Raw genomic sequence first — 10,919 nt, 5'->3', positions numbered from 1 at the left:
GAATGTACAGGGTAGCAAGGAGAATGCACACAGCTTTGTCTCTGGGCTCTGAGATGGGAACCTTAACAGAAGCCTGAGAGACACTGACTATAAGCAGGTGCCACATTCAAACCTACAGACCTGAATGCACTATCTATTGTCTCACCCACACCCTCCACCCTCTTAGACACACTACAAATAAACATATCACATAATGACCACATTTACCACATGGCATACCTCCCTGTCCCTGGCAAATCTACTCATTTTACACATCAGAGGTTTGCGTAGTTTGCATAGTTTGAGTTTATATGCACGTCTTGCTCTATTATGTGAAATTTTATCTTTTAAATTCTTTTATTGGTACGTTTAAAATATATAATACATCTACATTCATCATTGGGAACTTGTAGCTTTATATGATGTATCTTGGTTGTGCAATTTTACTTGCAGACATTGTTCACCATTCCGTCTCCTTCCCAGCCTTTTCCCCTGCCCAGTAAGGCTAGTAGCACTGTACTCATACCTCTGCAAATGAACTAGTAGAGATTTGGGAGTCCTCTTTTGGATTGTTTTCTTTCATTCCCAGAGGCAGGTGCTGGCTCCTTGCACACGGAGAGGTTCTAAGGCCTTGAGTGAGTCCCAATCTGCTCACTGCTCTTTTTCTCTTCTTGTCCCTGGCGGGGTCTAGCCTTTTTTAGGGAAGGAACCAGAGCTCCAAGAATTTAAAGGCCAAGGTTTCATAGCACTGTGTGGGGCACTTACCCAGGGTGTATGTTGGGGGATGGAAATGGTGACCCAGCGGGGGCAACAGCTGTAGGGCTGCTATAGGCGAGGCTCTGCTATTCTCCTCCTGCCTTCCTGGAAGACCCAGCCTCTGTGGTGCCCACAGTAATACTCTGGCTGGTACAGTGCCTCCATCACCTGGGGAGTGGAGAGGACCTGACTCTTGGGGATTCCCTCGGTAAACCCGAGATGAGGTAGTGTCATGGGCCAGATAATTCCGCGTGAATCCCCAATGCCAGCTTCATCCTTTCTTCTCTCCTTCAGCTCATGTATCCTGGCCAGATTGTGTCCTTTCTCCCTTCCTCACACCTGGCTCCCTCTCCTTGGTAGCTTTGCCTGCCTGTCATGCATTGCGCCTTTAGGCACAGGTGTCATGAGACCTGAGGGTCTTCCTCCCTCACATCTAGATTCTCCTCTGGGGAAATAAATTCTTGTGTATGGAATCTTGGCTCTCTCTTCACTGTAGATGCTTCTGGTGGATTCTTAGAGTATGATTTAGTCACATTGTTCTCTATGCTTGGTTTGCTTTTAGTATCATAGTGAGGACAGTGCCTGTCTGGTTAACTCTGGGTTCATGGGGCAAAGGACCTGGTTTCTGTCAATCTTTTTCTCCCATATCGCTGCAGAGCACTGAGTGGTTTCTCATGCACAGTTAAGGGGGGAGTCTGGGAAGGATAAGGACATGGTGGATGATGGTAAAGTTTGGGGCCAGAATGAAGGAAAAGCCAGAAATAGCCCAAGCCTTTACCTCAACTGTTGATGCCTATAGTGTCCTATTACCATCCCAACACTATCCTTGTCCAGTAAGGAGAGTGGCAGATGACTGATACTTGTGCAAATGGCCCACTCTGGGTCTTAGAACCTTAATCACTGGTGCCCTCTCCACCTTTTATCTTCTATCTTCCTCATTTTGTCCCAATCACTGTACAATCATCTCCTGTTAAGATCATCATCTATCCTCGTTTGCTGAATTCAACAGTCAAGCTTTAGTCTTTTTAAAAAATTTTTTATTGAGTTTACTGTACAATCTAGGTATACAATAAAATTGCATTCATTCTTGGGATCCTGTACCTTTACATGATAGGTCTTGATTCTCATTTTTTCCCCTTGTCCCTGCCCTGCCTTCAGCCTCTCCTCCCTTCCCCATTTACAAACACTTTATTTCCATTTTTTCATTTTCTCATATTTTTTTCCTCTCCCTTATTACCTTTCCCCCACCCTTCCCACTTTCCCTGCACCTTTAGCCCTTTACTTTCTATTTCACATTATTAATTATCTCATTGGGATCTTGTGTACTATTATAGTTTTACACCCCAGAGAAACTATTCAGTATTTCAGTTAAAGAAATCTCTATATGAACATTAGAAATTGGGAATCCTAAAATAAAACTAAAAAGGAAAGTAAAAGAGAAAAGGCAATGATGTAAAATTAAAATAATCCTTAATTTTGAAGATGAAAATGGTCCTTGAACATATTTAAGTTGCTTCTTGCTCTTATAGTCTTATATTATTCTCTTTTTTCATTTTTAGAGAATACTTTATTAATTTCTGTAATCAAACCATGCAGATATGACCTTACATATTTAATACAGTGCATTACCCCTGTAGAAATGGAAAAAATGAACATTTCTAGACCAATATGGCTGTTAATTTCTGTACAAAGCCAACTCAACACAGTAAATTGGGATAACTTTTTCCAAAGTGGACAGCACAGTTAAAGTTCCCAAAAATTCAAATTATATATATGTATATATATATATATATATTTATATTAATATAAAAAGACCAATAATAGCAGTATGTTATGCATCAATAGCAGCAACAGCTTTTCCAGGTTCTGCAGTCAGATGAACAAAATTATAGACATTCAGCACACTCCATTAAAAAAACAAAAACAAAAAAACAAAGAGAAGAATAATATTCAGAAAACAGCAAAGTTCTGTTGCTGTTGTGGTACCTGGCACCATTTTTTTATTAGCATCTTAATCATCATCTGGAGAGAGAACATTCTAGAGTAACATCATTAATAATAGCTCTGATAAAGCATGGTCACTACTACGTATCACAAAGAAGGTACAAGATATTTTACATTCACAGAGGTATGATACAGTACTGTCCTACGTCTATATTACTAGAATCAGTTTTGGTTTGAAATTTACTTTGTCTGCAAATAAGATTGCTACCCCTGCCTTTTTTCTGGGCTCCTGTCACATGGAGAATTGTTTTCCATCCTTTCACTTTCACTCTATGAGCTTCTTTTTGCACTAGGTGTGTTTCTTGTATACAACATATTGTTGGATTTTGCTTCTTATTCCATTGTGCCAGTCTGTTTCTCTTGATTGGTGAGTTGAGGCCATTGACACTGATGGTTATAACTGATATATAATGACTTATTATTATCCTGTTATGGCCTTTTGTTGACTCTTTTTATTTTTTCACCTTCTCCTTTTAATTTCTTGCCTTGCCTGTTTGATTTGCTCTGTTGGGCCTCATGGTGTTGTTGCCTTCATTGTCTTTTTCTAGGATCTTGTTTAGAATTGCTTGTAGTGCTGGTTTGGTATTCATGTAGTTTCTCAGGTGTTCTTTGTCGTGGAAGTATCTTATTTCCCCATCCATTTTGAAAGAGAGTTTTGCTGGATACATCAGTCTAGGTTGGACGTTGTTCTCTTTTACTACTTGAAATATCTCATTCCAGGCTCTCCTTGCCCCAAGGGTTTGTGTTGAAAAGTCTGCTGTGATTCTGATGGGCTTTCTGTTGCATGTGATTTGTTTCTTTTCTCTTACTACTTGTAGTATTTTGTTCTTCTGTTGGGTTTCTGGGATCTTGATTATTATATGTCTAGGTGTAGATTTTTTTTTTTTGATTGTGCCTAGTTGGGATCCTATGTGCTTCAGTTATCTGAATGTCAAATTCTTCCCCTTTGTTTGGGAAGTTTTCTGTCATTAATTCTGTGAACAGCTTTTTTACATCATTTGCATTTTCTGCTGCTACTTCATGGATTCCTGTCAGTCTTGTTATTCTTCTTTGCATCACCTAGGAGTTGCTGGATCGATTTCTCATGATCCCCTACTGTTTTTAAGAGTTCTCTCTTTTCACGGTCACTGACTGCAATCTTATCTTCTATATCTGAGATTCTATCTTCGCATTCTTTTAGTCTGTTGTGCATGCTTTCAAAGGAGTGTTTAATCTCCTGGATATCTGTTTGAACATGTTTTATGGATTCCATTTCTTTCCTATGTTGGGCATTTATTGTTTCCATTTCTTTCTTATGCTGTGCCTTCATGGCTTCTATTGTGGTGCTGAGCTCATCTATTTTTTCATCAGTTTCTGCTCTAGAGTCTTGAATCACATCTTTCATTTTGCTCACCATCTGTATGGTTATTTGGAAATTATTTCTGATTTGAATTTTTCTAGAGCCTGATTGATCTGTTTTGTTACTTTCTGTGCTTTGAGTTCAGGGTGTGCTGGTGGTTCACTATTGGCCTTTTCATCCTCATTTGCCCTACTCTTTGCCATTGTTGAACTGGAAGTCTGTCTTTGTGTCTTGCTTAAGTGTTTTTTCATTTTTATTTTTGTTGTCGGGCTGTCCTTGGTTTAATCTCTGGATTATCACCCAAATCTTCCTGATATAGTTACACCCTAGCTTCTGGGTCTCTAACAACCCACAGACATTCTCATCTCCATAACATCAGAGAAAACAGCTTATTGAATCAACCACAATCCTTTATCCCAACTGATACAATCAGCAACACAATATGATCAAGCACAACTTGGACACTGACCACCTGTGGTAGTCACTAGTCCATCACCCTTAAACCATTTGAATTAAATTGAAATCAAGAAGCAGTCCAAAACATGTCTTCAGTGAACAAACTTTTCAATATAGTATATTTACCATTTAGGATGGGGGCTCAGACAGTGCTAGGACTCAAGACCCCTGATCTCAGTTAGCTGATGGCTGAACCCCATGATGCAGACTGACCTCAGGCTACAAGGCCCAGATTGAATTCCCTAACCTTCTGAATGGTTGAACTCCACACTGTTCTACTATAGATTTCCCACACCCTTTCTTTAAAGATATTCAATGTTGGGAACTCAGAAAAACTGTCTCTATGACCACTCCTGCCTCTGAAGAGTGGGTCCAAAGACTGGCTCAATCAGGAGGTCTGAGAGTGTTTGCATGCATGGGGGCGGGTGTTCAGAGGCACCTGTGTGGCTATCTTCCTGGTTCCAGAGTGATTGCGGCTCCCGGTCGGGGAAGGCATGGCTATCCTTCCCATGGTGGAATAGGGTCCAGGCAGCCCTCCTGGTGCCAGAGCGATGGTGGCTCCTGGTGGGGTCAAGCTTTATTCTTAAATGTATTCAGTCACTAAGCAGTGTTTGACACATCTGATCCCTTCTCCTCCTTGAAATACTTTCTTTAGTCTCTGCTATTCCTATACATCTTTAGTCCCAGATTCTCCTTGTATGTGTAACTGAGTATGTCCCCTTCGATATCTTGGTATCTCAAGCTTATCATATCCCAAATAACTCTTATTCCTCTCCCAAGCCTCCCCAGCACAATAAGTGACCCACTGTCAAGTAATTGCTCAGACAAAAATCTAACTGTCCATTTATACTAGTTTCTTTTCTTAACATCCAAAATTTAATTTTTAGCAAGTCCTATTTAATTATTTAGCAAGTTCTGTTTAAATAGTTTAATCCCCAACAGCCATCTCTCACTGTCTTTGATGTTAAAATCCAAATTGTCTGCCATCTAGAACCTCTACAACCTTTTATTCACTTTTAAAAATTACAATCTTGTGTTCAATTTTCCAAGTGCAAGTCAGAGGACATAATTTCCCCCTTTACTAATATTTCAGTAGCTTCTTATTATAGGCAGAATAAAATGCAAACTCTTTTCATTGATTTATAGGACTCTAATGCTTTGAATTTATGTTCTTTTTAAATGTTTATTTTTTATTAGCACATATTTGTGGAATATAATGAATACATTCATTGTAGGGAGTTGACACATGTACAGATTGGATCTTAATATTTTTAAACTTTCTTTTCCCTTTCCATTCTTCCCCTCTTCTTCTATCCCTACATCCCCTTCCCATCTGCAAAAGGTTTTCCAGCCCACTTCCTACAATTGTGGGGGCCAGTCATGGCCCACTGGAGTTTGACATTTGAAAGATAACTTCTTTTTCTACAATTAAGGCATTGACACAATTGTGGTCAGGATGTTCCTAATTAACATTTGTTCCTTTCTAAGGACTCTGCTTATTAAACTTGTTTTTTGACCCTGTGATGGGAGAAAATCAAAGAGATAGCCAAAGATTTGACCGCACGTGTAGGAGTCAGGTGCTTCCTGTTAAAGATCTGACGCTCTCTGTAGTAGTCAGGTGCTTCCTGTTAAAGATCTGACGTTATCTGTATGAGTCAGGTGCTTCCTGTTAAAGATCTGATGTTATCTGTAGGAGTCAGGTGCTTCCTGTTAAAGATCTGACATTATCTGTAGGAGTCAGGTGCTTCCTGTTGATGTGCCTTTAAAAGGAGCTGTTTCTGTGAAATAAATCAGACTTCTCTTGGTCTCCACTTGGGCTTGAGTGTTCTTTCCTTTCTCAATCCTCACTCCCCAACTCAGGCATGTTTGTGATGTGTTGACAGGACTGCCACAAGTGGCGCCTGAACAGGGACCTGAGCATCTAGGGATCTAGTGAAGGGCACCACAGAGAAGAATGAGGCTTCAATGAAAAGGTAAGGAGCAGTGAGTTTTCTTGTAAATATTAAAAATGGGAGCCGGCAATAGTTGCATGCTTTTTGTACATATGCTTAAAAATTTATTGCATGTCCACAGTGCTAGAGTTGGGCACCAACAGCTGTTATTTTTCAGAATTTGTAGAAATAGTTTGTCCTTGGTTTCCTGAGGAGGGCACAGTTGATCTGAAAACTTGGAGTAAGGTAAGAAAGCAATTACAACATTATTGTGCCACACATGGACCTGGTAAAGGACCTGTGGATGCTTTTGGGTTATGGACTCTCATCTGAGATAGTTTAGATCCCAGACATTAAAAAAAAAAAAAAAGAGAGCCCTCTTTGGTTCCTCTTCCTTCAGGGCCCCTTAAAAGTTGAAAACCTGTTAGGATCAATTCTCAACCTCGTTTGCCCCCTGTTCACCAAGGGTTACAAGAAGCTTTAAATATTGAGAAAGATTTATCTGGATTTTCCCTTATCTGCCCAGTCTTTGATGCTCAAGATGCTCAGGAAAACCCCATTTGTCAAAACAATTAAAATAATTGAAAATGGCTTGCTCCCAATATAGACCAACAGCCCCATTTACTTTAGCAATGCTTAATTCTCTGGCAATTGATGCTTTACCTCCTTTTCATTGAAAAAAAATAGCTAAAGCTTGCCTGGGGGGGTGATTTCCTTTTGTGAAAGTTTGAATTTGGAAAACAATGTTGAAAAAAAAATTAAATAGGACACAGAGAGGGTTAAATGCTAATTATGAGATACTTGCTAGAGATCGATGCTACCCCTAAAAGACGCCTAATCTTTACAAACCGATCAGTGAGTACTTGTTCTTTTTGTTTTGCTTCTGTGTCTTTCTCTTCCTGTTAATGTCTGACAATTGTTAATTGGTAATTTGTGATCCAGATAATTTTGGAGGCCCAGAGATCCAGGCAGATGTGCTAATGGACTCTGTGCTGCAGGGGTTGGGTGACACCCAAACCCCCTCGGTCAGGACACTGTCATTTGGTTTTCAAGAAAAAAAAAAAACTAGAGGAAACTGCTTGTGAGACCTTTGGTTCTACTTTCAGTTTGGTTTTCATAAGCCTTGGTCCTATATTTTATTTGGCCTCTTTTGCTCCCTTGTTTGTCTGTTCGCTTATTTTGAATTTTCTGACAGGATGAAAAGAAGCTCATTTACCCCCATCACCTTGATTTTAAACAATTTCCAGGAGGTCCGTCAGACTACAGCTGACCCTGGACTCCACATAATTAAGAAAGAGATTTCAAAACAACTCAGCCTAGGAGTTATCAAACTTCTGCTATGTGACCATCAGCTGCTAGTGAAAACTATTTAGTTTTGGTAACACTTCTTGTGCATTGCCAATTCTTAAACTGTGAGTATAGGGTTAACTTGTTTTCTAAACTCAAGGTTAATACTGTTCTATTGTCAGCCAGTCAAATTTTAAGATGTAACAATCTGAAAACAGAAAAAGGACACTTTAAGCTGAAATTTGTTATAGAAGCTTAATAGTAAATGAGACAGAAAAATATTAGGAAAGCTATAAGTAAGGGTTATACTTTTGACATGAAAGGTTTTGTATGTTATTCTTGTTAAAAACAGGTAAAGAAAGACCAGAAGGCCTAAGTATATAGGGAAATATGGAGAGCATTGTAAAGGAACACGACATGAGCGCAGCCATATTGACCTGTGATTCACCCGAGCAGTGTGGACGTGCCGTCGCCCACGGCAATGGGCTAGTTCAACTGGTGGTCTGATCTATTGCCTAGCAGATGTAACCCATAATAGTTGTTATTGTTTCCCTCTGGAATGTGTGGGCGGTACTCTTGCTCCCGTGCAGCGGGAGAGTATAAAAGGGAAAGGTTTGGTAATAAAGCAAGCAAGGAATATGAGAAGAAAGGTGCCTCCAGTCTCTCTGTCCTCGTCCTTTCAGGTTTAGGACCTGCTGGCAGGATCCTGACGTCACGGCTCATGACAGGGAAGGTGTGTGGAAATTATTTATTTGTTTACTTGTTGGTTTCAGGTTTGTTATAAAAGGTTTACATTTACAGTCAAGAAGAGCTTTCATTCCTTTAACCCTAAATCTACAAGAGATCTTTGTTAATTTTGACCTGCAAAAATTTTGACTAGTTGTAACTAAAAGATTTTATAATTCAATTGGCCAAAACCATCTGAGTGCACTCTAGTTTAAATTGTCTTACACGTTTGTCTGTCTAAATATTCAAAATGTTCAAAAGTGTTTGTCCAATGATGTTTTTCATCAAAATGACATCAAATACAAATAGATTGTTGTCTTCTACAACCTGGCTTTATAGGATTAAATAAAAAACTTAAAAGATAATTAAATATAAACCTTTAAGTTTGGATATACTCCTATTGGTAAATAAAGATGCAGCTGCTCAAAATTTATTCTGATCTTTGTTCACTAATGGGAGCCACCCAAATAATTTTCATAGCCTTATAAAAAGATAGGCCTTGTTAAATATGTTGTTAAAAATGTTTACATTGGTTATCATCAAAGGGCTGAATACTTTTTATTTTTCAGCTTTAATTGAATTTATTGGTACATTTTAGGGATACAGTACAGTTACATTCATTGTTGGGATCTTGTACCTCTACATGAAAGTCTTGGTTCTCATCTTTTCCCCTTGTCCCTTCCCTCCCTTCACCCCCTCCTCCCCTCCCCAACTACAACCACTTTATATCCATCTTTTCATTATCTCACATTTTTTTCATTTCCCTTTTACCCTTCCCCTACACATCCCACCTTCCCTACACCTTTAGCTCCTTTCTTCCCATTTCTCAATGTCAACAATCTTACTAAGATCTTCTGTATTTTTTTTTTTTTTACCAGGGATTGAACTCGGGTCCTTGCACTTGCAAGGCAGGCCACCGAACCGCTGAGCTAAATCCCCAGCTCCTCTTCTGTATTATTGCAGATTATTCACACCAGAGAAACTATTTGGTATCTGCACGTGTGTGCCTCATTTATTTCACTTAGGCATATATCTTCAATACAAATCCATTTTCCTATGAATGAATCCATTTTCTCATTCTTTATGGCTGAGTAATATTCCATTTTATAGAAAAACCACATCTTCTTTATCCAGTTTCCAACGGATGGGCAAATGGGCTGTTTCCAAGTTTTAGCTATTAAAAACTGTGCCACTATAAATATAGGTGTGCATATATCACTCTGGTATGATTCTTTTAATTCTTTTGGAAAGATACCCAGCAGAGGGATGGCTGGGTATAATGGAACCTCTAGTCCCAGCTCTTTGGGGTATCTCCATATTGATTTCCATAGTGATTGTACCAGTCTGCACTCCCACCAGCAATGAAAGGGTTCCTTTGTCCCGACAACCCTGCCGACATTTGTTATTGAGTGATTTCTTGATAGCAGCCATTCTTTTGGGGGTGAGGTGGAATTGCAGTGCTGTTTTCATCGGCATCTCTCGAATGACCAGTGATGTGGAATATTTTTTCATATATTTACTTGTTGCTTTTACTTCTTTGTCTGAGAAATGTCTTTTCATTTCAGATGCCCACTTTTGAATCAGGTCTTTATATTATTTTTGTTCCAGGGATCAAACTCAGGACCTTGTTCTTTTTTTCTTTTTCTTTTTATTGAGGTTATTGGTGCAATCTAGGTATACAGTACAATTACATTCATCATTGGGATTCTGTACCTTTACATAATAGGTCTTGATTCTCATTTTTCCCCTTGTCCCTGCCCTCCCTTCACCCCCTCCTCCCCTCTCCATTTACAAACACTTTATTTCCATTTTTTCAGTTTCTCATACTTTTTTCCTCTCCCTTATTACCTCTCCCCCACCCTTCCCACTTTCCTTACACCTTTAGCCCTTTACTTCCTATTTCACATTATTAATTATCTCATTAGGATCCTGTGTACTATTATAGTTTTTCACACCAAAGAAACTTTTCGGTATTTCTGTTAAAGAAATCTCTGTATGAACATTAAAAATAGGGAATCCTAAAATAAAACTAAAAAGGAAAGTAAAAGAGAAAAGGCAATGATGTAACATCAAAGTAATCCTTAATCTGGAGATGAAAATGATCCCTGAACATATTTAAATTGCTTCTTGCTCTTATAGTCTTATCTTATTCTTTTTTTCATTATTTAGAGAATACTTTATTAGTTTCTGTAATAAAACCCACGTAGATATGACCTTACATATTTAGTATGATGTGTTACCCCTGTACACATGGAAAAAAAATAAATTAACATTTCTAGACCAATATAGTTGTCCATTTCTGTACAATGCCAATTCATCACAGTAAATTGGGATGACTTTTTCCAAAGTTGGCAGCACCGTTAAAGTTTCCCAAAATTCAATTTATATATATATGTGTGTGTGTGTGTGTGTGTGTGTGTGTGTGTGTATATATATATATA

This window comes from Fukomys damarensis, unplaced genomic scaffold (genome assembly GCF_012274545.1).
Source record: "Fukomys damarensis isolate Sample0158 unplaced genomic scaffold, DMR_v1.0_HiC HiC_scaffold_15, whole genome shotgun sequence".
Classification (NCBI taxonomy): domain Eukaryota; kingdom Metazoa; phylum Chordata; class Mammalia; order Rodentia; family Bathyergidae; genus Fukomys; species Fukomys damarensis.
This window is presented reverse-complemented; position numbering follows the sequence as displayed.